At 43.6% G+C, this 26,464-nt stretch overlaps 1 long non-coding RNA gene and 1 pseudogene across 1 annotated transcript in view; both read left to right on the top strand.

Annotated features, from left to right (window-relative positions):
- The first annotated feature begins 3,835 nt into the window (after window positions 1-3,835).
- Window positions 3,836-26,464, top strand: part of LOC118152685 (uncharacterized) — a 39,936-nt gene continuing 17,307 nt past the window's right edge. The window contains exons 1-3 of the long non-coding RNA XR_004741414.3: window positions 3,836-5,601; window positions 6,132-6,262; window positions 16,384-16,432. This is a non-coding gene — a long non-coding RNA (uncharacterized LOC118152685). The remainder of the gene's footprint in view (window positions 5,602-6,131; window positions 6,263-16,383; window positions 16,433-26,464) is intronic.
- Window positions 8,422-9,819, top strand: LOC118152684 (anaphase-promoting complex subunit 15 pseudogene; annotated as a pseudogene).

The raw sequence follows: 26,464 nt of genomic DNA, 5'->3' as shown, positions 1-26,464 counted from the left end.
TTGAGGGCTTTGAAGATGGAGAAAAGGAGCCATGAGCCAAGGAATGTGGGCTCTAGAAACTGGAAAAGGGAAGAGAATGGATTCTTCCCTACAGCCTTCAGAAAAGAATACAGCCTTGCTGACAGCTTGGTTTGACACCAGTGAGACCATGTTGGACTTTGGACCTCCAGAACTGTACAATAATAAATTTGTCATAGTTTTTTTAAGCCACCCAGTTTGTGGTCACTTATTAGAGCAGCAAGAGAAAACCAATGCATTCTCACAGCTTTAATCCTCCATTAAGGGATTTTTCCTCCCAAAACTCTTCTTGACTTCTAAAAGAATTTTAATTTTTTTTTTTTTTTTGAGATGGAGTTTCACTCTGTTGCCCAACAGGAGTGCATGTATCCTCTGTCTCCCATTACCAAAAATTTATTCAAACATCGCTTTGATCTTTCTAGGAGCTGTGAAGCTGCAGAATTTTGCTTTGTTGGGATGCATCCTGGTGCTCACCTACAGATGTTGTTTTGCAAGTAAGAACAGGAGACTCTGGTCGGGCACAGTAGCTCATGCCTGTAATCCCAGCACTTTGGGAGGCTGAGGCGGGTGGATCACTTGAGGTCAGGAGTTCCAAACCAGCCTGGCCAACATGGTGAAACCCTGTCTCTACTAAAAACACAAAAAATAGTTAGCCAGGTGTGGTGGTGCATGCCTGTAATCCTAGCTACTTCAGAAGCTGAGGCAGGAGAACCACTTGAACCTGGGAGGTGGAAGTTACAGTGAGCCAAGCCAAGATGGCACCATTGCACTCCAGCCTGGGCAACAAGAGCAAAACTCTGTCTCAAGAAAGAAAGAAAGAAAGAAAGAAAGAAAGAAAGAAAGAAAGAAAGAAAGAAAGAAAGAAAGAAAGAAAGAAAGAAAGAAAGAAAGAAAGAGAGAGAGAGAGAGAGAGAGAGAGAGAGAGAGAGAGAGAGAGAGAAAGAAAGAAGGAAGGAAGGAAGGAAGGAAGGAAGGAAGGAAGGAAGGAAGGAGGGAAGGAAGGAAGGAAGGAAGGAAAGAAAGAGAAAGAAAGAGAGAGAGAGAGAGAGAGAGAGAAAGGAAGGAAGGAAGGAAGGAAGGAAGGAAGGAAGGAAGGAAGGAAGGAAGGAAGGAAGGAAGGAAGGAAGGAAAGAAAGATAGATTACTGGGTAGGGTCTAAAGTTTACAAAGCAGGCCAGCAACAGCATCAAGTCACCCAAGTCAGTGGTTCTCAATGTGATGCCCAGACCAGCAGCCTCAGCACCACCTGGGAATGTATTAGAAATGCACATCCTCAGACCTCACCCTAGACCTGCTGAATCTGAAACTCCAGGGGTGGGGCCCAGCAACTTGTGTTTTAGCAAGCCCTCCTGGTACTCCTTATATACTAACATTTTCGAATCACTGAACTTAGTTACACATTCAACCTCAATGAATTTGTAAACCCAAGCAAGTTAAAACACTTTGAATGAAATAGTTGAGCTAGAACAGCAAGACTCATGCCCACAGCTAACAAAGCACAGACTTTGTGAGAAACGGTGTCTGGCTATGTTGGCAATTCAAACTGAGATAGAAGTACTACAAAGGTAACAATGACAGAAATGGATGCCACCACCACTTAGAGAATGTGGTTAATCATGGTTTGTGTCAAGGTACCAAGAGGCCAGTGTTGCAATTCTCTCCTTCCCTTCCTTCACCCTCCCCTCCCCTCCTCTCTTTTCAGTGGAGTCTTACTCTGTCACCCAGGCTGAAGTGCAGTAGTCTGATCTCAGCTTTGCCACCTGGACTCAAGCAATTCTCCTGCTTCAGCCTCCTGAATAGCTGGGATTGCAGGTGTGCGCTACCACACCTGACTAATTTTTGTGTTTTTAGTCGAGATGGGGTTTCACCATGTTACCCAGGCAGGAGTCTCAAACTTCTGACCTCAAGTGATCTGCCTGTCTCAGCCTCCCAAAGTGCTGGGATTGCAGGAGTGAGCCACTGCAACCGGCCAGTACTGCAATTTGCATAAGAAGCTTTCACTTTACCTTTTCATAATAACATACTGTTTCCTTGCCTCCAACTTGGTTCACAGGGCTGTTAGAGTATATAGATAGGATCTGTACAGGTCTCAGCAATTTGAGAATTTGCAAATGTGCGTAAAAGTACAGGCAGAGTAAGGGTATGATTAGAAATGCTCAGTGTGGCTGGAAATGTTATGAGCCTGCTTCACTCTCACTCTCAACGTGAGATCTCCAAACTCACTCTACTCCATCCCAAGTTATCTGCTTTCTCCCTTCTATTAAGCAACCAACCATTACTGAGTACTCTTGATTTTCCAAAGAAGGTGCTCATATATTTTTGGTGAATCCCATGAAGCCAGTATTTGTAGCGGACATCTGCTGTAATCCCAGAAGCAGAAGGGACCTGATTTTCGTTTCCCCACTCTCCCTACACTGTGGAAGCTTCAAGGCACAGGCAGCTGAGAGTTGCTCAAAAGCCGTGGTGCTGAGTGTTTAGCTCTGGTCACAGTATTTGGTGGCCAATCCAGTTGATGTCAACACCAGTTTCCCAGCCGGCCAATCCCGAGGCTTCCCCCTGCATGACTTTCCCTGCTCCCTGAGCTCCCGTAGGTTCTGCTAAGCCTGGTTCTATAGCCTTCCTAGATTTCTATTGTGTGAATTGTCCAAAATTGATCCAATAAATTCCTCTTTTGCCTAAGCAAGCCAGAGGCATTTTGTGTTTCCTTTCAACTTAGACGTCAGAGTAACACAATGTTATTACCATCTTTTTTAAGTGAAGAAACTGATGCTTGGAGGTTAAGGAACTTGCCAGATGTGCAGTACCCAGCCTCCAAGATGGCTCCCAGTGATCCTTACCTCTTAGGTATTTATGTCTTTGCATGGTCTCCCCCCATGTTGAATTAGGACCAGTCTGTGTAGAGTTCACCAGAGATGATATGTGACTTCTGAATCGAAGAGCATAAAGGACATTGCAGCATCTGCTTTGCTCTCTTGGATTGCTTACTCTGGGCAAAGCCAGCACCATGCTGTGAGAATGTATTTACCATGTCTTTCATTTTTTATTTTTATGCCCCTCCCAGGACTAGCCAGTTTTTAGAAATAGCAAACAACTGTGAGGATGCTTTACAAATGTAAAACAATCAATCCAGAACCCACACACCACCACGTGCTTCATGGGCTCTCACACTCCAGGCCACTATCCGCTTGCCCTAATCACCCCGGGAGTAGGAACTAGACAACTAGGGATAGTCAGTATGCCCCAGAGCATGCTGCAGTGATTCAAACTATTCACTCCTAAGCCCGATCACCCTCCCTCACTCATTCCTTCCCACAGAAACCACAATAAAAGTTCGTGCCCCTGTTTTTACTCTGCTCCCTCTCTGCCTCCTGACTGACCTTGGCATCTCCCATGTGGCCCCATGGTGTGACACACCCCTTCCTCATGAGATCTGTGAGCATAACAAACTGTCTTTTTATTAGTAGTCACTCCTGATCCGATGGCCTTGCCACACCTAGATAATAAAACCTATATTTTATTTTATTTTTTGTTTTGTTTTTAATATCTAATTGATTGTATATTGTATAACAATAGGAATGTACTTTTTTCTTTTTTATTTCTTTTTTATTATACTTTAAGTTCTGGGGTACATGTGCAGAATGTGCAGGTTTGTTACATAGGTATACACATGCCATGGTGGTTTGCTGCCTCCATCACCCCATCATCTACATTACACATTTCTCCTAATGTTATCCCTCCCCAATCCCCCCACCTCCTGCTATTCCTCCCCTGCCCACCCCCCACCCCTTGACAGGCCCCGGTGTGTGATGTTCCCCTCCCTGTGTCCATGTGTTCTCATTGTTCAACACCCACTTACGAGTGAGAACACACAGTAAAACATATATTTTAAAACAGAGGACACTCAAGTACCATGTGGTGAAGCCCATATGGAGAGAAAATGAGGCCTCCCACCACAGCCAGCCCCCATTGGCCAGCCAAGTGAGTGAGCCTCCTTGGAATCAGACCCACCAGCCCCAGCTGAACCTTCAGATTAGGCATACCCAGCCCACACCCACCTGCAATCTCATGAGAGGAGAGAATCTAAGCCAGGCTGCCCATTCAAGCTGCTGTAAAATTTGCAACCTACAGAGACTGAGAGACAATACATGCTTATTGCTATTTTCAACCACTACATTTTGAAGTAATTTGTTCCTCAGTACTGGATTCTAAGTGGAGGAACTGATTCCTCCACTAACCCCATTTGGGGCTTTCCTGTGGCCTCTCCAGTGTGCCAGCATGAGAAATAGAAACATAGTTTGGGCTTCTGACTCAAACAGTAAGAAAAAATTGTAATTTCACAAAACAAGAATTCAACAGGTAGAGAGCATCCAGGGTTGATTAACAAAGCAGCCCAGTGAGCTCACTCAGGCCCCAGGTGATTCTCTTCATTTCTCTGCTCAGCCAGGCTCACTCAGCCTGTCAGCTGATTGTTCTCTTTTTCAAAAGATGGCAGCATCATTCTAAGCATCTCATACCGAGAGGACAGTGTGAGTTTTCCCAGAAACCTCTTAACTGACTTACTCCCCACTAGCCAAAATTGCAGTGTATGGCCATACCTAAGACAAACACTGGTAAGCAGACTGGGAGAAGGAATGCAGTGATTGGTTTAGACCGATTACCCATGGGAGCACAGTGATTGGCTTAGACCAATTACCAGTGGAGCTGAGTGACTGGTTTTCCTTTGAGGCTGAAGCTTGGAAGTTCTTCACTTTATCACATAGGGCTGGGGATAAAATCCAGGTTGTGGCAACAAGGAAAATCTATTCACAAGGGTTGGGGTAATGAATGATTTAGGTAATTTATCTTCTATATAAGCCATCAAAGGGCCAGCTGTACTAGCAAGAAGGGCAATAGAGGCCCAGAGAAAGTGTCGGAAAAGCAGAAGAAAGAGTCAGGGAAGGTAGGTCAGGGTCAGTTGGAAGGCCTTGGGTTTTACACAGAACGAATAACCTGAATGAGTCACTCCTAAACCACTGTTCCCTCACCCCATTCTCCCTCCTGAGGATGGATTATGCACCTGCTCGCACATCTGACTGTTGTTTCATATCACCAGTTTGGGTCAGGGTGACACGACCCAGCTGCCTCCAGAAGCCTCCCAGCCAATGGACCCAGAGCGGGCTGTGGGCAAATCAGTCAGCTGGTGGCTGCTGATTGGAATTCATCCACATTCTCAAAGTGGAGGACAGCGAGAGATGTGTGCAGCCTCCTCCCCTATGGAGGGAGTGCTATTTGTTTAAATGGTGTTTGGTGATGCCAAAAACACTTGGCCTCCTTTATCTAGATATAGACTAATCCAGCACAAATAGATCAGTAGTAGTAATACAGCAACAATAGTAGCTCAACTGTTTTATTTTGTAGACGTAGGAAACCAAGTTCATGTTGAAGTGACTCGGCCAGGGTCACAAAGGCCAAACTGGAGCTAAGACTGAGTCTTAAGTCTCCTTGTTTTGATTCTCTTTCTCCTTATACTTGTAGGAAGAGTTTCTATGCTAAATGTATGCCAGATCTATAACATCATTTTTCTGCAACATGAAACTGCTTTAGGTAAGTGTTCTAACAGTTCCTCGTGTTCATTTTACATGTACACATTATGTTTGATATGGAGACTTTTGTTTTTAATGTTGTATAATTAGACTTGCAAGTTCCACCCTTAAAACTTTTTATCTGTTGTTTATCAAAACAGGCCAAGATTCCAGCTAATAATGTTTTCAACTGCTTTTGTCATTCTCCAATAAATTACATAGAAAATTGTCAAAAGTAATTCCTTTCCAGTGACAGCAGAAATCAGGGACTTCAAGTCTCCTGTTTGAGTTCATTAGACTCATTACTTAAAAGGGAATAGAATAAGCTCCCTGAGATGATCTTTCTGAAGTAACTCGTTTCTGTCTGCCAGCTGACTTGCACAACTGATTGTGTAATTGACCCAGATCCACATGACTCGGTGCAATGGGAATAGTCCAGCAGTTTGGAATTCTTAGATAATTTTCGTTTTTTTTTTCTTGATTTGTTTGAAGAGACAAAAAGGAAGCTCTATCGCTGTGTGATAAGTGTGTCTCTGTCACTGTTTTCCATAGCTTTCCCCTCCAAGATCCATTATAACTTTGGAAATGTGGTGAAATGTGTCTTATTGAACTCCATTAAAGACTAAATCTGGGGCCGAATGCGGTGGCTCAAACCTGTAATCCCAGCACTTTGGGAGGCCGAGGTGAGTGGATCACAAGGTCAACAGATCGAGACCATCCTGGTCAACATGGTGAAATGCCATCTCTACTAAAAATACAAAAAATTAGCTGGGCAATGTGGCGTATGCCTGTAATCCCAGCTACTCAGGAGGCTGAGGCAGGAGAATTGCCTGAACCCAGGAGGTGGAGGTTGCGGTGAGCCGAGATCGCGCCATTGCACTCCAGCCTGGGTAACAAGAGCGAAACTCCGTCTCAAAAAAAAAAAAAGACTAAATCTGGTAAGGGTTAGTCTAGGGGGTTGTGTGTGTGCACACACGAGTGTGAGTGCCTGCATGTATACTAGGAGTGGGTAGAGTGGAGAAAGGAGATAAATTTAGGGGTTGCAATTGTAGCACTTGGGACAAAACAAGGATGTTTCACACACATCTACAGTAAACATGATCTTCATCATTTTTAGTTAGTCACATTATTGTTATACCCAGAAAAATCATTTCAAAAGCTTTCGAAGGTTAAAGAAATGATTCACAGCAGATAATCAGCATCCAATTGGCAGTCTGTTCAGTAACCATCGTTACTTTTCCCACTAATTTTCAGGTTGCCAACTTGCTATCAGGAAAACATTCTTAGTCAAGCAAATGATTTAAGATTTATTTGTCCTCACCCACTTTTGCACACAAGTGAATAAGCTAATGTGGGCTGGAAACAAGATTAGAAACAAACTCTGATTAAACCATTCATTCACCAAATGTACATTAAACACTTGCTATGTGACAGGTTTTGTATTATGAGAAAAGAAACAGTAAACAGGAGCCTGGGTGCAGTTGCTCATGCCTATAATCCCAGCACTTTGGGAGGCTGAGGTGGGCAGATTACCTGAGGTCAGGAGTTCAAGACCAGCCTGACTAACATGGTGAAACCCTGTCGCTACTAAAAATACAAAAAATAGCCAGGTGTGGTGGCACATGTCTGTAATCTCAGCTACTTGGAAGGCTGAGGCAGGATAATTGCTTGAACCCGGGAGGTGGAGGTTGCAGTGAGCCAAGATCACACCACTGCACTCCAGCGTGGGCAATAGCTCAAGACTGCCTCTCGACAACAACAAGAAAAAGAAACAGTAAACAGGAAAAGACAAAGGGTTTCCATTCAGTTGAACCCTGTGGTGGAGGCCTGGACAGCATGCATGGGCACAGACTGGTGAGGCACTAGGCCTGATATGAACAAGGAGACAATCCAGGAGGGCCTTCAGGAGGAGGTGATGTTGGAATTAAATGTGGAAGGACAGGTGAGGGTAAACAGACATGGAGGTAAAAGGAATAGGAGAAAGAAAGGCTTGAAAGTATGAGGAGGGAGTGTGCACATCAAGGACCTCACAGTTAACATGGTGGCAGGGGGCGGGGACATCAGCAGGGAGTAAGGGATTGAGAAGGATGGAGGCAGAGTGTGGGGGGCTCATGCGGGACTGGGTTGGCTTTGCCAGGAGATCAAACTAAATCCTAATAGCCGTGAGAGCAACTGTAGGAATCATTCCAAGCTAATTAGATTTATTTGGGTTTACTAGAGGAGGGAGGAGGCTACTTGTGTGTGTTTAATCTTGTCTGGACAAGCCTTAAGCTTAGTAAAGGACTATACAAGGTCCTTCGTGTTGAAAGAGCCAATATATATGTTATTCATTAATGCAACATTCTCATTTGTGGAGTGCAATATATTCTCAACAAGTATTTCCTTCCTTTGTAACATCTAGGCAGAGGTGGGCAAGAGCAGATAAAAGAGATGGCAAACTTTGCCGGGTTTCTTTATATGCCTCAAGGCCTGACCACTGATATGTCTTTGGGTATTTTACACTGGCTTCCTCCAACTCTTTTCATCAAGGTCTTAACAACCATTGTGTCAACATGTGACCTTATAAACTGTACACAAGGAGCCTTTTTGGGACAATGTGATCATGGGAGAGAAATCTTTCCCCTTGCCTCCCTCTCCCTCCCCAGTTGGGCTTCTGCCTGAAGTCATCTGTGTTTCAGAGATTAAAACTGTGTTCTTTAGGTCTTAGCCACCAGTTTTTATTTGCCTGAGCCATACCGAAGAAACTGAGAAATTCCTTTTGTGGCTTGACTACTTGGAACTTTGAAAACAATCAACAGTCAGATTCTCAGTCAGATTCAGATTTCCTGCAAAACCTGCTTTAGGTCGCCTCCCCACGCGATGAAGACACTGAGGCCCAGAGAGGTTAAGTGACTCAGCCAAGGTCAAACAGCTATTTAGGAGCCATGTCCACTTTGTTCCCCCCACTCTTCCCTCGTGTGACTGAAACACTTGTTTAATCTGGATTGACCCTGTGTGGAAGGGACAGAGCTGCAGCATCAGGAACAGCAGCATCAGGCCTTGCTCCAAAGCATCGCAGAGAAAGACAACAAACAACCTGGTTCCTATTGGCAAGTCAGCATCAGAGCACTATGATGAGGAAGAAGAGGATGATGAAGATGATGAGGATAGTGAAGAGGACTCAGAGGACGATGAGGACATGCAGGACATGGATGAGATGAATGACTACAGTGAGTCACCTGATGACAGAGAGGTCAATGAGATGGACATGGAAGGCAATGAACAGAATCAGGACCAGTGGATGATCTGGGTAGACAAGGCAGGGTGGCCTCAGGGAGATTCCAGGCCAGCCCAACCTACCCTGCATCCCAACCCCCAACCCCTGCCCACAGAACCAGCTGATGTCCCCAATGCCTGAAAGTGCCCTTGGGTACCTCATCAGCTGCTGCCAGGATCTGGTCTCCTTGGCCCCTCCCAGGCCATCAGGCTGCACTTGAAATCCCCAGAGCCTGCACCCACTTCACCTTCCTGGGCAGTACCTCACCCCTTGGTTGCCAGGTCTGGTTTCTTTCTAAGTTTCTTTAATAAAGACAAAGCAGTGATTTAAAAAAGAAAAAAACAAACAAAAACCTGCTTTAGATAACTGAAGGATAGGACATGCTTATTTAAAACTTTTAAATTATTATCCTTTCCATAGAGATAGCACAAGGGCAAGTGAGAGCTGGTCGGGCACTGGGCAACTCTGCCTTACTGAGGGAAAAAAACTCAACATGGGCAAAGGAGATCCTAAGAAGCCAAGAGGCAAAATGTCATCATATGCATTTTTTGTGCAAACTTGTCTAGAGGGGCATAAGAAGAAGCACCCAGATGCTTCAGTCAATTTCTCAGAGTTTTCTAAGAAGTCCTCAGAGAGGTGGAATACCATCTGCTAAAGAGAAAGAAAAATTTGAAGATACGGCAAAGGCAGACAAGGCCCATGATGAAAGAGAAATGAAAACCGTTATCTCCTACAGGGGAGACAAAAAAGAGGTTCAAGGATCCCGAGGCACCCAAGAGGCCTCCTTTAGCCTTTTTTCTGTCCTGTTCTGAGTATTGCCCAAAAGTTACAGGAGAACATCCTGACCTGTCCATTGGTGATGCTTGGAAGAAGCTGAGAGAGACGTGGAATGACACTGCTGCAGATGACAAGCAGCCTTAGAAAAAGCAGCTGCGGGCCGGGCGCAGTGGCTCAACCCTGTAATCCCAGCACTTTGGGAGGCCGAGGCAGGTGGATCATAAGGTCAAGAGATCGAGACCATCCTGGTCAACATGGTGAAACGCCATCTCTACTAAAAATACAAAAAATTAGCTGGGCATGGTTGCCCGTGCTTGTAATCCCAGCTACTCAGGAGGCTGAGGCAGGAGAATTGCCTGAACCCAGGAGACAGAGGTTACGGTGAGCCGAGATCACGCCATTGCACTCCAGCCTGGGTAACAAGAGCGAAACTCCGTCTCAAAAAAAAAAGAAAGAAAGAAAAAGAAAAAGCAGCTGCGAAACTGAAGGATAAATACAGAGGATCTTGCTGCATATAGAGCTAAAGGCAAGGCTGATGCAGCAAAAAAGGGAGTGGTCAAGGCTGAAGAAAAGAAAAAGAGGAGGAAGCTGAGGAAAATGAAGAGGATGAGGAGAAGGAAGATGAAGAAGATGGTGATAATGAATAAGCTGGTTCTTGAAGTTTTTTTTCTTGTCTATAAAGCATTTAACCCCCCATATACAACTCACTCCTTTTAAAGAAAAAAATTAAAATGTAAGGCTGTGTAAAATTTGTTTTTAAACTGTACAGTGTCTTTTTTTATGTAATTAACATACTACCAAAATGTGTCTTTAGATAGCCTCGTCCTAGTGGTATTCTCTTTTTTTTTTTTGAGACAGAGTCTCACTCTGTCACCCAGGTTGGAGTGCAGTGGCGAAATCTTGACTCACTGCAACCCTCTGCTTTCTGGGTTCAAGAGATTCTACTGCCTCATCTCCTGAGTAGCTGGAATCACAGGCCTGAGCCAGCACGCGCTGATGGTATATTCAATAACCACTAACCTTGCCTGGTACAATATGGGGGTTGTAAATTGCCATGGAAATTTAAAGCAGGTTCATCTTGGTGCACAGCACAAATTAGTTACATATGAGGATGGTAGTTTTTTCATCTTGTCTTTGATGCAGCTTATACAAAATAATTGTTGTTCCATTAACTGAATACCACTTTAATTGCAAAAAAAAAAAAAGTTGCAGCTGTTTTGTTGACATTCTGAATGCTTCTAAGTAAATACTATATATTTTTTTAAATTTAAAAATATTGAAGGCCGGGAGTGGTGGCTCATGCCTGTAATCACAGCACTTTGGGGGACCGAGGTGGGCAGATCACGACATCAGGAGTTCACGACCAACCATAGCCCCCAACATGGTGAAACCCTGTTTTTACTAAAGATACAAAAAAATCAGCCGGACGTGTTGGCGCATGCCCGTAATTTCAGCTACTGGAGAGGCTGAGGCAGGAAAATCGCTTGAACCCAGGAGGTGGAGCTTACAGTGAACTGAGATCACATCATTGCACTCCCTCCTGGGCGACAAGGGCAAAACTCTTGTCTCAAAGGAGGGGGGGACAAGAAGTCTTAGGTCACCTCTAGTGGTGGGCATATTCATTCAGATAAGGCCATTAAAAAAGAAGGTGGAGGGGGAACATGAGTTAGTACTTGAAATTCTGCTGTCTTGACACAAATAGCCTGTCTCAAAATGATAAATGTATTTGTTAATGGAATTTACACATTTTCTACATAGCACATGTTTTCTATGTGGTGTTGAGCATAGAGGTCTTCATTATGACTCAGGAAATGGAAGTTCCACTTCCAATATGAGCTGCGTCTCTGTCACAAATGGCTTTATTATTCAAAATGTCCAGACCCCAGTTTCTGTCTTCACTTGACTGAGAAGAATTCAAGGACAGAGAATGTTCTAGTCTCCTTTGTATCTCTAGTATCTAGTACAGGGCCCCAAAATGTTTGAGGGTGGAATGACTAGGGAAGGAGGGGAAAGAAGGAGGAAGAGATTTGTGTTGTAACATCAGTCCTGGTGTTAGCAATATGAATTAAAACAGTTTGCAGGGTTTGTTGAAATACAAAAATTATCTGGGCATGGTGGTACATACCTGTAGTCTCAGTTACTTGGGAGGTTGAGGCAGTAGAATTGCTTGAACCTGGGTGGCGGAGGTTACAGTGAGTTGATATCGTGCCACTGCACTCCAGCCTCCTGACAGAGCAAGATTCTCTCAAAAAATATATATATATATATGATCTTCTCAAGAGCCACCCTAACCAGATTCAGTACAATGTTAAAATGCACCACCCAGGCCGGGTGTGGTGGCTCACGCCTGTAATCTCAGCACTTTGGGAGGCTGAGGTGGGTGGATCACAAGGTCAAGAGATCGAGATCATTCTGGCCATGGTGAAACTTCATTTCTACTAAAAATACAAAAATTAGCCAGGTGTGGTGGCATGCGCCTGTGGTCCCAGCTACTCAGAGGCTGAGGCAAAGAATCGCTTGAACCCAGGAGGCCGAGGTTGCAGTGAGCTGAGATTGTGCCACTGCACTCCAGCCTGGGGACAGAGTAAGACTCCGTCGAGGGAGGCGGGGCGGAACACACCACCCAGAAAAGAGAGCACCTTTGGTTCATGCTGGAGAATCTTTCTTGCCAGTAAAAAGTTAAAAAAAAAAAAAAATTAAAAACACATCACCCAATTTGGGCAGTGTTACCAAATGCATTCATTTTTCATTGCAAGTTCTCGCCTTCTTCCTTTTTTCCTTATTTGTTTATCTATTGTTTTTGTTTGTTTGTTGTTTTGAGACAGAATCTTGCTCTGTTGCCCAGGCTGGAATGGGGTGGCCAGATTTCAGCTCACTGCAACCTCTGCCTCCCAGGTTCAAGCAATTCTCCTGCCTCAGACTTCCTAGTAGCTGGCAGACAGGAGCCTGCCACCAAACCCAACTCACTTTGGAATTTTTGTATTTTTAGTAAAGATGGGATTTTGCCATGTCATCCATGCTGAACTCCTGACCTCAGGTGATCTGGCCACCTTGGCCTCCCAAGTGCTGAAATTACAGGTGTGAGCCACCACGCCCAGCCAATTTATTTCTTTTTTAAAGAGACAGGATCTGCAAGAAGATGCAGATCCGAAGGAAAAAAAAAAGAGACAGGATCTCGCTATGTTGCCCAGGTTGGTCTCAAACTCCTGAGCTCAAGCCATCCTCCAGCCTCAGCCACTGCCCCACCTCCCCGGGCCCAATTTCTGGGATTACAGGTGTGCGCTACTTAAAGTTTTGCATTTATTTTCAAATCTTTTTTTTTTTTTTTTTTTGGGCTCCTTTCCTGGTCATGATTGTCTCATTAAAAAAAAAAAAAAAAAAGCCAATGGGCATGGTGGCACATGCCTATAATCCCAGCTACTCTAGAGGCTGAGGCAGGAGGAGAATTTCTTAAACCTGGAAGGTAGAGGTTGCAGTGAGCCAAGACAGCGCCACTACTTTAGTCGGGCAACAGAGCAAGAGTCTGTCTCAAAAAAAGAAAAAGAAGAAGAAAAAGAAAATACATGTAAATAAGTCAACATTAGGAACTACTCATTACTCTCATAGAACATGTTCTATTATTGTAGGTGCAAATATTTCCAAAATGTAACTGTATGTATATATTTTTCATCTTAATTTACCTGAAAGATGCTCACAGGTATTGAACTCAATGAAGGAAAATTATAATTTTCTCTTGTGATTTTTTTTTAAAGAGTAGTCAAGGGTAAGTTATAACAAACCATGAAAGGAGGTTACTTTTTTTTTTTTTTTTTTTTGAGAAGGAGTTTCTCTCTTGTTGCCAAGACTGGAGTGCAATGGCCTGATCTCAGCTCACTGCAACCTCCACCTCCTGGGTTCAAGCGATTCTCCTGCCTCAGTCTCCTGAGTAGCTGGGATTACAGGCACGTGCCACCACACCTAGCTGACTTTTTGTATTTGTAATAGAGACAGGGTTTCATCATGGTAGCCAGGATAGTGTCAATCTCCTGACCTTGTGATCTGCCCACCTCGTCCTCCCAAAGTGCTGGGATTATAGGCTTGAGCCACCATGCCTGGCCGGAGGTTACATTTTAAAAGTATTTTGTTGATTTATCAGTCAGCAATGACTTCATATGCCTGCTCAATGAAAGACCACTAGAGTTTGAAATAAACTCCCCACATGCTGAGCTGTGTGATTCCCTTATCCTATCACCCCAGCCTCTGCAGTTGGATGACATAAGGTGAGTAATGCTACAGTCTGTTGAAGACTCAACAAAGGCACACTTTGTAGACACCAGAAGAGTTGAACTGAACTTTAATAATAACTTCAGGCCAGGGTGCCAGGAGAGGGTGAGCACCAGGACAAATAGCTGATGCATGCAGGGCTTCATACCTATGCAATAAGTTGATAGGTGCAGCAAACCACCATAGCATATGTGTACCTATGTAACCTGCACATCCTGCACAGGTACCCTGGAACTTAAAATAATAATTACTTAAGGTTTATCTTACAATGCTGCCACCTCCCCAAACAAGTCTGGAGATTGAACGGACATGATTTTAATAGGAGAGGGGTGGAGGGTGAGGGCTGCCACTGGAGAGGTGGGAGAGGAAGAGGAGGCAGATTGAAAATAATTTAAAATTTAAAATCCTGGTCATTGGGTGGAAAGCGTGCTCACATTCCCAGGAGCACAGGGGGAATATGGGTTAAACTTAAGGGACACACTACGAGTTAATCATTCAGGGCACAGGGTGAACGCAAGCAGGAATTCTAAAAATAACGACTTCTCCTTCAAAACTGAAGCAGTCTGCAAGAAGCTGAACTGGAGGAGCTTATTAGCTCGACTTATTTGCCCTCTGCAGCTGATGCTCCCAGTTTAAATCCTGGCACAATCCTAAAATAAGTGTTAGCTCTGCAAAGGTAAAAAGAATTGAGGACACTGAAGAACATGTATCAGGTGAGTTTAGTGTCACAAAACTAGCTCACAAGTCCACATTGTGTTAGGGGCAGCTCCGACCTCTGCATTCTTGTGTCTGTCCACAAAGGTAACTGAAAAGGAAGCAGTCAGATAAGTCACTATGGCAAGCCTTCCTCCTGTTCCACCTCTTCTCATTTGGGTGTCAGTTGCTTGGGAAAGAACAAGGGGAAAGGAAAGGCTGCCAAAAAAAGGCATTCCATTGTGTGTACATGTCAGTTTCGCATTCTGGGCCTTTAATGCAAAAGAGGCCCCTGCTAGGTACCATTTCCTCCTAGTTTGCCACCAAGATGGACAATAGACCTTTTCAACAAACCCTGCAAACTGTTTTAATTCATATTGCTAACACCAGGACTGATGTTACAACACAAGTCTCTTCCTCCTTCTTTCCCCTCCTTCCCTAGTCATTCCACCCTCAAACATTTTGGGGCCCTGTACTAGATACTAGAGATACAAAGGAGATTAGAACATTCTCTGTCCTTGAATTCTTCTCAGTCAAGTGAAGACAGAAACTGGGGTCTGGACATTTTGAATAATAAAGCCATTTGTGACAGAGACGCAGCACATATTGGAAGTGGAACTTCCATTTCCTGAGTCATAATGAAGACCTCTATGCTCAACACCACATACAAAACATGTGCTATGTAGAAAATGTGTAAATTCCATTAACAAATACATTTATCATTTTGAGACAGGCTATTTGTGTCAAGACAGCAGAATTTCAAGTACTAACTCAATGTTCCCTCTCCACCTTCTTTTTTAATGGCCTTATCTGAATGAATCTCTGTGCCTACCACTAGATAGGTGACCGAAGACTTCTTGCCTATTTTGTTTGAGGTGGAATCTCACTCTGTCACTCAGGCTAGGGTACAGTGGCATGATCTCAGCTCACTGCAACCGCTGCCTCCCGGGTTCAAGCAATTCTCCTGCCTCACTAGAGAAGTGGCATACCTAGAGCGATTCTCTTGGCTCAGCCTCCTGAGTAGCTGGGACTACAGGCATGTGCCACCATGCCCAGCTAATTGTTGTATTTTTAGTAGACACAGGGTTTTACTATGTTGGCCAGGCTGGTCTCCAACCCCTGATGTCATGATCTGCCCACCTCGGCCTCCCAAAGTGCTAGGATTACAGGCGTGAGCCACCACACCCAGCTGACTTCTTGTTTTTTTCACTGAATTGTTTGGAGCACACACAAAGGGCTTACACCTGGCACTGTCACTTACTGGCAGTTTAAATTTGGGCAAGATTCTTAACTTTTCTGAACCTCAGGTTTCACAACTAGGTCCCAGGGTTAATACTTCTTTTCTCATGGGGTTGCTGTGATATTAAAAATAAAATACTGGGACACAGTAAGCATGCAGTAAATAGAAGTGGTTGTTATTAACAAAGAGACTGTCTACCACCTCCTCTTATTTTAAGCCCCCTTTCTGAGAGAGATGGAGAAAGAAGGCCTAAGTGGCAAGTGTGGCTTTCTGGAGACAGCAGGACTTGAAGGTGCTGCAGCATGATGCAGGAGAAGCAGAGCTTCAGTTCTACCAGGACACTCTTCCATTTTGGTAGGACAGAGTGTCCTAACGCAGCTAGGCTTTTGGGAATAAGCATATCGTAACCCAGGAAACTGGAGTTGAAGGTGTGGGTGCCAGAGACCAGGAGAGGTTCCAGGAATCATGAGAAGTTTCTAAGTTTATAGATAAGCTGGTGACACAAAACCAGGGAATAGATCAGGTTGTATTTATTTATTCCCTTATGAGCAACTCTCATATCTTTTTGCTTTCAGATGTGGCAAATTCATCCCATCTCTGCTGCAGCTATGAGTCTCAGAGAAAGTAAGTCTTGGGTAAACACATCTATTGCCTTTCAACCCTACCCTACTTTGAGCTGTCAGGTCTCTTCCCCTTTCCCCACTCTCTTTTATGGATCCAAAAATTATTCTAGAAAGTACAACTTGAAGACCACTGCCATGATACAATGTTGGGAACCTTGTTCACATGCTAAGGGTCAATATCACTTCAACCTTAGCTGAAGATCACTAGAGCTCGGTGTCACTTCAACTTCAGCTGAAGATCACTAGAGCTCGGTATCACTTCTACTTCAGCTGAAGATCGCTAGAGCTCGGTGTCACTTCAACTTCAGCTGAAGATCGCTAGAGCTCGGTGTCACTTCAACTTCAGCTGAAGATCGCTAGAGCTCGGTGTCACTTCAACTTCAGCTGAAGATCGCTAGAGCTCAATGTCACTTCTACTTCAGCTGAAGATCGCAGGTCAATATCACTTCTGCTTCAGCTGAAGAGCACTAAAGCTCAGTATCACTTCAACTTCAGCTGAAAGTCACCAAAGCTCAATATCACTTCTTCAGCTTAGGATCACTTCTCTCGTTGCCTCTTTAATGTCTGCTTCGTGACATTTGTCACAAGTTAGTTGTGTGGTGAGCTGTCTTCCTCACAAGAACCTTACCTCCAATGAGGGCAGGGAATGAGGTGAATCTGTTTAGATTTGACACTGTGTCTCCAGTGCATAGGCCAGTGCCTCAGACATTGTAGGCTCTGGGAAAAAATGCTTGGGACTAGAATAACCAGAGGACTGGGGGAAATCCCATCCTAGTCTCACTTAGGGGAAGTCAGAATAACATAATGTAGTTCACATTGTATAGTTCTTTGGAGGCAAAAAAAAAAAAAAAAAAAATGAGATAGTGCATCAAGCCTTTCAAAATCTTTCTTGAGGCCAGACCTGGTGGCTCACACCTGTAATCCCAGCACTTTGGGAGGCCAAGGCAGCCAGATTACTTGAGGTCAGGAGTTTGAGACTGGCCTGGCCAACATGGAGAAACCTCGTCTCTACTAAAAATACAAAAATACAAAATTGCCTCAGTAGATCCGCCCACCTCAGCCTCCCAAAGTGCTGGGATTACAGGTGTGAGCCACCATGCCTGGCTGTTACTTGTAATTTCATTCATCAGTGAGGAGTCTGTGATTATCTTCTTTTTCATCTTTATTCTGTATTTTTGCTTCCTTCTCTCCTTATTAAAAAAATTAATCTGGCTTAGGAAAAGTTTCTCTCTCTTACTATTTTTTCAAAGAATCAACATTTAAATTATTTTTTTCTACTTATATGCTATTATTTTTAGCTTTTATTTTTAATTATTCTCCCTTCATACTTTCTAAAAGAATATTTTATAGATTTTTCTAATTTATTAAGATTACTATCAGGTTTTTTGGGGGGATTTTTTTGGGTTTCTTTTTTCTCCACAGAGTGATGGAGTATCATTCTGTCTCCCAGGCTGGAGTACAGTGGTGCAACCTCAGCTCACTGCAACCTCAGCCTCCTGGGTTCAAGTAATTCTCTTGCCTCAGCCTCCCGAGTAGCTGGGATGCCAGGCATGTACCACCATGTCCGACTAATTTTTGTATTTTTGGTAGAGAAGGGGTTTCACCCTGTTGGCCAGGATGGTCTTGATCTCTTGACCTCGTGATCTGCCTGCCTCGGCCTCCCAAAGTGCTGGAATTATAGGCGTGAGCCACCACTCTCAGCCCAAGTTTGTTCTTATTAGTCTTTCTTCTTTGGAAATTAATGTATTTAACACTATAGAATTCCTTCAGAAAACAGCTTTTACTGTATTCTATTCCCTTCATTTTGCATAAAGTATTTTCCTTTTTATTGCATTCCATATGTCTAATCTGTTTTGATGTTCTCACTAATTCAAGATTTTTAGAAATGTGTTTCCTTTTTTTCCCTCTTTCTTTCTTTCTTTCACTTTTTTTTAGACAAATTCTTGCTCTGTCACCCAAGCTGACGTGATTATAGCTCACTGTAACCTTGAACGCCTGTTCTCAAGTGATCCTCCCACCTCTGCCTCCCAAGTAGCACCACCAAGCCTGTCTAATTTTTTTTTTTTTTTTAATTTTTATAGAGACAGGTTTTCACTATGTTGCTCAGGCTGATCAAAAACTCCCAACCTCAAGCAATTCACCTGCTACAGCCTGGCAAAGTGCTGGAATTATAGGCATGAGCCATCACACCAGGCCTAGAAATGTGTTAATTTATAGGTAATTAAGTCTTTTTGTTTATCTTTTTTATACTTATGTCTAATTTTATTATGTTATAGTCTAAGCTTTCTAACATTTGGTGTGAGATTTTCTTTAAGGCCTGCAAACTTTGTTAAAAATTTTAAATTTTGTTAGAAGTTTTTCTTTGAGACTAATTACCAAACAATTTTTATAAATAATCTATGGACATATGGGAAGAAATATACATTTCTTCTCATTACACACACACACACACACACACACACACCCTTACTTAAAAGACAAAAAGACCATATCTACTAACTTGAAATTGTTGAGTGTATCATTCAATTTCTCAGTGTCTTCACTTTGTTTGTTTGTTTGTTTGTTTGTTTGTTTGTTTGTTTGTTTTGGGACAGAATCTCGCTCTGTTGCCCAGGCTGGAGTGCAGAAGCGCAATCTTGGCTCACTGCAACCTCTGTCTCCCAGGTTCAATCGATTCTCCTGCCTCAACCTCCTGAGTAGCTGGGATTACAGGCATGTGTCACCATGCTGGCTGTTTTTATTTTTAGTAGAGACAGAATTTTACCATGTTAACCAAACTGGTCTGGAACTCCTAACCTCAAGTGATCTACCTGCTTTGGCCTCCCAAAGTGCTGGGATTCCAGGCGTGAGCCATCATGCCCAGCCTTTTATTACCTTTAGACTATTAAGTTTCTCTGATTCTCAAAAATGTATATTAAAATCTCCCATAAAATAAAATTTCCCAATAACAATTTTAAAAATCATCATATTTTATCACCTTTCCTTTCCTTAAATTTAGCTCCATGTTGTTTGATGCATACAGGTTTACGATGTAGTAATTCCTTTATACGTTGTAAGCTATACACTAACATAATGTCCAGCTTTCTATTGTTTTATTTTTATTACTTCGGTGTATCACTTTGTTTTCAGAACTTTTTTACCCCATGTAAAATGTCTTTTTCATAAATAATTTAGAGATAGAGGTTGTTTTCTGTTAAAATATTTTAGCATTTGTTAATATAAAAATTAATTTACTTCATTTTTAGTAAAATTGACTTTTTAATTTTATTCTTTTTTTTTGAGACGGAGTTTCACTCTCATTACCCATGCTGGAGTGCAATGGCGCGATCTCGGCTCACCGCAACCTCCGCCTCCTGGGTTCAGGCAATTCTGCTGCCTCGGCCTCTGGAGTAGCTGGGATTACAGGCACGCGCTACCATGCCCAGCTAATTTTTGTGTTTTTAGTAGAGACGGGGTTTCACCATGTTGAACAGGATGTTCTCGATCTCTTGACCTCGTGATCCACCCGCCTCAGTTTCCCAAACTGCGGGGATTATAGGTGTGAGCCACCGCGCCTGGCTCTTTTTTTCATCATATTTACTATTTACTTAATTTTTCTCTTTTCTTTGTCTTTGCTTTTATGGTTTTGACAAGTTGCTCTTCATTCTCTTTTTTCCTTTCACTGACCTGATGGTTTTATTGTAATGTTTTTATTCCACTATTGATTGCCTTTTATTTTCCCTATGGTTATATAGTCTCATAAACTAACTGGCTTATAAGAGTTTATTTCTCACAATTCTAGAGGCTGGGAATTCTAAGAACAAGATTTCAACAGATTCAGTGTCTGGTGAGAGCTCACTCTCTGCTTAATAGAAGGCATTTTCTATCTGTGTATTCACATGGTAAAAGGGGTGAATGAGCTCCCTTTGGTATCTTCTAAAGGGCATTAATCTCATTCATGAGGGCTCGCCTCCCAAGGTCTCACTTCTTAAAACAATTGCACTGGGGATTAGGTTTCAAAATGTGACTTTGTCAGGAAGGGATATGAACATTCAGACCATAGCAGGCAGCAGTCCCATGAGTGGTGAAAGGAACACTACTATCTGCCCGCAAGGTTCAGCTGTGCACCCACTGCCCAGGTGACAGAGCCCACCTGAGCAGCAGGAGGAAGCATCTCTCCCCCTAGTCTCCTCAGCTGACTGGCCTTGGGGGTAGAAAGAACTCAGCTCAGCCAGGCACGGTGGCTCATGCCTGTAATCCCAGCACTTTGGCAGGCGGATCACCTGAGGCTGGGGCTTTGAGACCAGCCTGACCAACATGGAAAAACCCCGTCTCCACTAAAAATACAAAAGGATTAGCTGGGCATGGTGGCACATGCCTGTAATCCTAGCTACTCAGGAGAATCGCTTGAACCCTGGAGGCGGAGGCTGTGGTGAGCCGAGATCGCACTATTGCACTCCTGGCAACAAAAGCAGCACTCCGTCTCAAAACGAAAAAAAAGAAAAGAAAAAGAAAGAAAGAACTCAGCTCCCTCACTCCTTGGCATAGGAGAGCAATCCCTAAAGAATTCTCAAGTGGGCCAGGCGCAGTGACTCACACCTGTAGTCCCAGCACTTTAGGAGGCTGAGGCAGGTAGATCACAAGGTCAGGAGTTTGAGACCAGCCTGGCCAACATGGTGAAACCCCGACCCTACTAAAGATACAAAAATTATCCAGGTGTGGTGGCGCGCACCTATAATCACAGCTACTCAGGAGGCTGAGGCAGGAGAATCTCTCGAACTCAGGAGATTGAGGTTGCAGTGAGCCGAGATTGCACCATTGCATTTCAGTCTGGGTGACAGGGTGAGACTCCATCTCAAAAAAAATAAAATAAAAATAATTATTATTATTCTTTTTATATATATAGAGAGAGACAGGTTTCACCATGTTGGCCAGGCTGGTCTCAAACTCTTAACATCAGGTAATCCACCAGCCTCGGCCTCCCAAAGTGCTGGGATTACATGCATGAGCCACCACACCTGGCCAAAAATAAGAATTCTTGAGTGGACAAGCATAGCTCTTACCCCTTCCCATCTCTCAAGCATCTAGAGTTTGGTTTGATTTTCACCTCAGGGCTTCTCCATGGCTGATCTTCAGTTCTCAGCAGGCTCAGCCAAGGAAGGAAACTGTGGAGGAGGGTCCCAGGCCCCAGCATCCTCTGGGCTCAGGAGAAGTACAGAGTTTGGACTGGAGATGTGGGCAAAGGCAACAAGGATGAGTTCACACTGCCATTTGCCCAGCAGCTCACAACTTCATGTACTACCATTACCAAAACTATTTATTAAAACAGTTGCTGGGGGCTGGGCTCAGTGGTTCACACCTGAAATCCCAGCACTTTGGGAGGCTAAGGCAGGTGTATCACTTGATGTCAGGAGATCAAGACCAGCTTGGTCAACATGACTAAACGCTATCTCTACTAAAAACACAAAAATCAACTGGGCGTGGTAGTGCGCACCTGTAATCCCAGCTACTAGGAAGGCAGAGGCAGGAGAATCACTTGAATGTGGGAGGCAGCAGTTATAGTGAGCTGAGATCTGCCACTGCACTCCAGCCTGGGCAACAGAGTGAGGCTCTGTCTCAAAAAACAGTTGCCTGAAAAATTTATTGAACATTTAAATACATAACATTAATTTAAACTTTTCAAAATATACATAAGCCCACAGTCATTTTTCTTTTCTCTCTCTCTCTCTCTTTTTTTTTTATTTTTGTGATGGAGTTTTGCTCTTGTTGCCCAAGCTAGGGTGCAATGGTGGCGATCTTGGCTCACTTCAACCTCTGCCTCCCAGGTTCAAGCAATTCTCCTGCCTCAGCCTCCTGAGTAGCTGGAATTACAGGCATGCACCACTACACCAAGCTTTGTATTGTTCTTAGTAGAGAAAGGGTTTCAGCATATTGACCGGGCTCGTCTCGAACTCCTGACCTCGTGATCTGCCCACCCCGGCCTCCCAAAGTGCTGGAATTAGATGTGAGCCACTGCACCTGGCCAATATTTTCATTTTTCAATGTCCCTTTCTGATCTTTCTCCATGAGATTTTCACATTGCTGCAATCAGAGTGCATGTCCAAGTGGTCCTGCCTGTCTTACTGCCACATCTGCTTCTCTGTGCCATTCCACAGCAGCATGATAACCACGCTGAGGCCATATCAACAAGGTTTGGAAACATTCTATGTGTCTAACAGTAGAGGAAAACCTAAATAAGCAGTCATACATCCACCATAAGTGATTATTTTCCAGCCTTTATTTTAACAATTTTGCAAATTTCCTTTTGAATCAGCAACAATTATCCTATCTCCTGGCCATCCCACCTAGTGTTCTTGTCGACTTACCTCTTTAAAGTAAGTGGGTCAGCATTCATGAGCAACTTCCCTGTTCATTAGCTCCTTCTCTATTAGACCTTGCAACTATCCAGAGAGCCACTTGACAGTCTCAACTCCGGCCAGGCCATACCCTCACAATGACAGTCCCAGAGGGGAGATGCTTTAGTTAGCAGAATGAATTCCCTCACTGTGTGCCATAGCCTGTTTCCTCAACTGTGGCTCTTCTGCAGCCCTGGATGATATAAGATTAGTGTATTTGTTTGCCTTGTGGAATTTCTCCCTCTACAGCTCATTGGTCTTTTTTCAACTGTAGAAAGGCTGGGCACAGTGGTTCAGACCTGGAATCTCAGCACTTTGGGAAGCCAAAGTGGCAGGATCACTTGAGCCCAAAAGTTCAAGACCAGCCTGGGCAGCAAAGTGAGAACTTATCTTTACAAAAAAAATCAAAAGCTAGCCAGGCACGGTGATGTGTGCCTGTGGTCTCAGCGACACAGGAGGCTGAAGCAGGTGAAAGTGCTTGAGTGCAGGAGGTTTAGGCTATGGGGAGCCATGTTTGCACCACTGTACTCCAGTCTGAGCAACAGTGAGACTCTGTTTCAAAGAAAACAAAAACAAAAAAACATTGTGGCTGGGCGCAGTGGCTCACACTTGTAATCCCAGCACTTTGGGAGGCTGAGGTGGGCAGATCACTTGAGGTCAGGAGTTCAAGACCAGCCTGGCCAACATGATGAAACACTGGTAAAAATACAAAAATAAAAATAAAAACTAGCCAGGTATGGTGCTCCACACCTGCAATCCCAGCTACTCAGGTGGCTGAGGCATGTGAATCACTTGAACCCAGGAGGCAGAGGTGGCAGTGAGCTGAGATCACACCACTAAACTCCAACCTAAACAAGAGAGTAAGACTCTGTCTAAAAAAAAAAAAAGCATTATATGGTAGTTAAAATGAGTTGCTTGTGCCAGCAATGTGGGTCTGTATAGACACCTCTGAGCAGGCTGGGCTGCCTTTTCCACAGTAGCCCTGCATCCCCACTCTACCCCACATTGCCCATCCACTAAAATGCACAGCCACATCTGAGAATACTTTTGGTCTCCAGATCTAAGCCATTGTCTTCACATTTTCAGGAAGAATAGATTCTTGAGGGTAGCAGAACTCTCTTGGGCATTTCTGGTAAAAAAAAAAAATATATATATATATATATATATATAGTTTTACCTTCTTTTCTCTACAGGAGAATTTCACCCAATATAATTAAAGTTTCTCTCTTGTCACCAGCTGCAGGGCCCAGCATCCCTGTCCCTCTCCAAGCCTTCTCAGAACCTCTGGTCAAAGGTCTTAGGGTGGGGCATCATCTCCTAGCACTCCTCTTAACACTCTCAGAACTTGGTCTTTTCTTCTCTGGTCCTGGTGCATCTTTGTAGGAAGCAAAGAACCTGGAGGCAGTTTTCCTTCTCAGCAGCTTGAGTGCTCTAGTCCAAGTGCTGACTGTCACTAGTATGAATCGGGTTATCGGCAACCACAGAATCCGATAACATTGTAATGTGACTGTATTTTAAAATATGGTTTGAGGCATGCTTAACTCCTGTCAATGCTTGAAAAAAGTAAACTCTTCATTATGAATCTTGAATTTCAGACTAGGCATGAAACTGGACTCCAACTCAAAAGAGTTGGCTGTAGTTGATTTATTCACATCCTCAGTCCACTCTTATCAGGCTTTCTGTGCCATCCCTCTACTAAACAGCTCCTATTGAGGTCATCAGTGACCTACCTATATCTTGCCAAAGCCAATGATCCATTCTCTGTCCTTACATTACTAGACCTCTCTGTGGGATGTGGCAAGCTGACCACTCCATCCTTTTAGAAGCACTTTCTTCTCTAGGCTTCAGGGAATCCTGGAGTCCTAGAGTCCTGGAGTCCTCTCTTCCTGGAATCCTCCTAGAGTCCTCTTTTCCTACTTTCATTCTTGCCCTCCCAGCAGCCCCCTTTCCAGATGACAGTCTGAGTAATATTTTAATAATATTTACTAGGCCAGGCACAGTGGCTCACATCTGTAATCCCAGCACTTTGAGAGGGCAAGGTGGGAGGATTGCTTGAGCCCAAGAGATCAAGACTTTAGTGATCCATGATCATGCCACTGCACTCCAGCCTGGGTGACAGAGCAAGACTCTGTCTCAAAAGAAATAAAAACAAAATTTACTTAACCACATCGCTATTCCTCCAATAGCTTCCAATTATGTGTTAGGTAATAACCAAGCCCCTGGCATGGTCCGTGGCTTGACCGTGCCTTCTTTGCTCAGTCTTCGCCACACTCTTCTGCTCACCCACCAGGTTCCAGCCACACTGGTCTTCTATCCCTCAAATTCCCCAGGAGCTTTCAAATTGTTGGGACTTCTGCTCGGAACGGTCTTCCTATGAGTCATCATGTGGCTGCCTCCTCTTTACTTGGGTCTCAGCCAAACATCAACTCCTCAAGAGTTCTTCCCTGTCGCACCTCTTCCTTCAAGTCATTCATTTTTCTTTTCACAGCTCGTATTATCTGAATTTTTTTTTCAGGAAGGTGAGTTGTTACACACTCCTTAGTGGATTCCAACTTCCATGGCCACATCCTGATCTGAAATTTTCTTCATTTGTTTGTTTTCTGGAATGCGAGTTTATGAAGCTCAGGGACTTTATCTTGTCGTATTGTACCTAGTACTGAGAACCACACAGAGCAGGCCCTCAATAAATACTCATAGGCTGGGTGCAGCGGTTTATGCCTATAATCCCAGCATTTTGGGAGGCTGTGGTGGCCAGATCACTTGAGGCCAGGAGTTCAAGACCAACCTGGCCAACATAGTGAAACATCCATCTCTACCAAAAATTACAGAAATTAACCAGGTGTGGTGATGCATGCCTGTGGGCCCAGCTACTTGGGAGGATGAGGTGGGAAAATCACTTGAACCTGGGAGGCAGAGGTTGCAGTGAGCCGAGGTCAGACCACTGCACCCAGCCTGGATGACAGAGTGAGACTGTCTCAGAATAAATCAATACATACATATATACATACTCATAGACCAGCTAATTATTTTACTATCCAAAGTTTAGGATTCCGTTCTGCTTATTTTTTTTATTTTTATTTTTTTTGGGGGGGAAGGCAGGAAGGAAGGGAAGAAGGAAGGAAGGAAGGGAGGAAGCGGCGAGGGAGGGAGGGAAGGGAAGGAAGGAAATCAAGCAATGAGAGAGACATTGCCGACCTGGATCTAGAGATTTACAAGTTGATTTCTTTTTTTTTTTTTTTGAGAGAAGGAAAGAAAAAAAAAATAAGTAAAGGAGAGGAAGAAAGAGGAAGAAAAAGACGGAGAGTAAATGGAAATATTGCTTTATTTTGAAAAAAATTGGGTATTAATAATGGCCAATCAATGTTTCATTTAAACTTATGGGTAGGTGTGATGTGGTATTGACAAGAATGTATATTTTGTGTATTTGAAGTGGAGAGCTCTATAAATATTTATTAAGTTTACTTGTTCCAGATCTGAGTTCGAGTCCTTGATATCCTTATTAATTTTCTGTCTCATTGAATCTAAGACTCGTATCTGGGTGTTAGGATCGTTAGCTCTTGTTGTTGCATTGATCCTTTTACCACTATATCTTTGTTGCTTTAAAATCTATTTTATCCGATACGAGAATTGCAACTCCTGCTTTTTATTTATTTATTATT

This window comes from Callithrix jacchus, chromosome 4 (genome assembly GCF_049354715.1).
Source record: "Callithrix jacchus isolate 240 chromosome 4, calJac240_pri, whole genome shotgun sequence".
Classification (NCBI taxonomy): Eukaryota; Metazoa; Chordata; class Mammalia; order Primates; family Cebidae; genus Callithrix; species Callithrix jacchus.
This window is presented reverse-complemented; position numbering and strand designations above follow the sequence as displayed.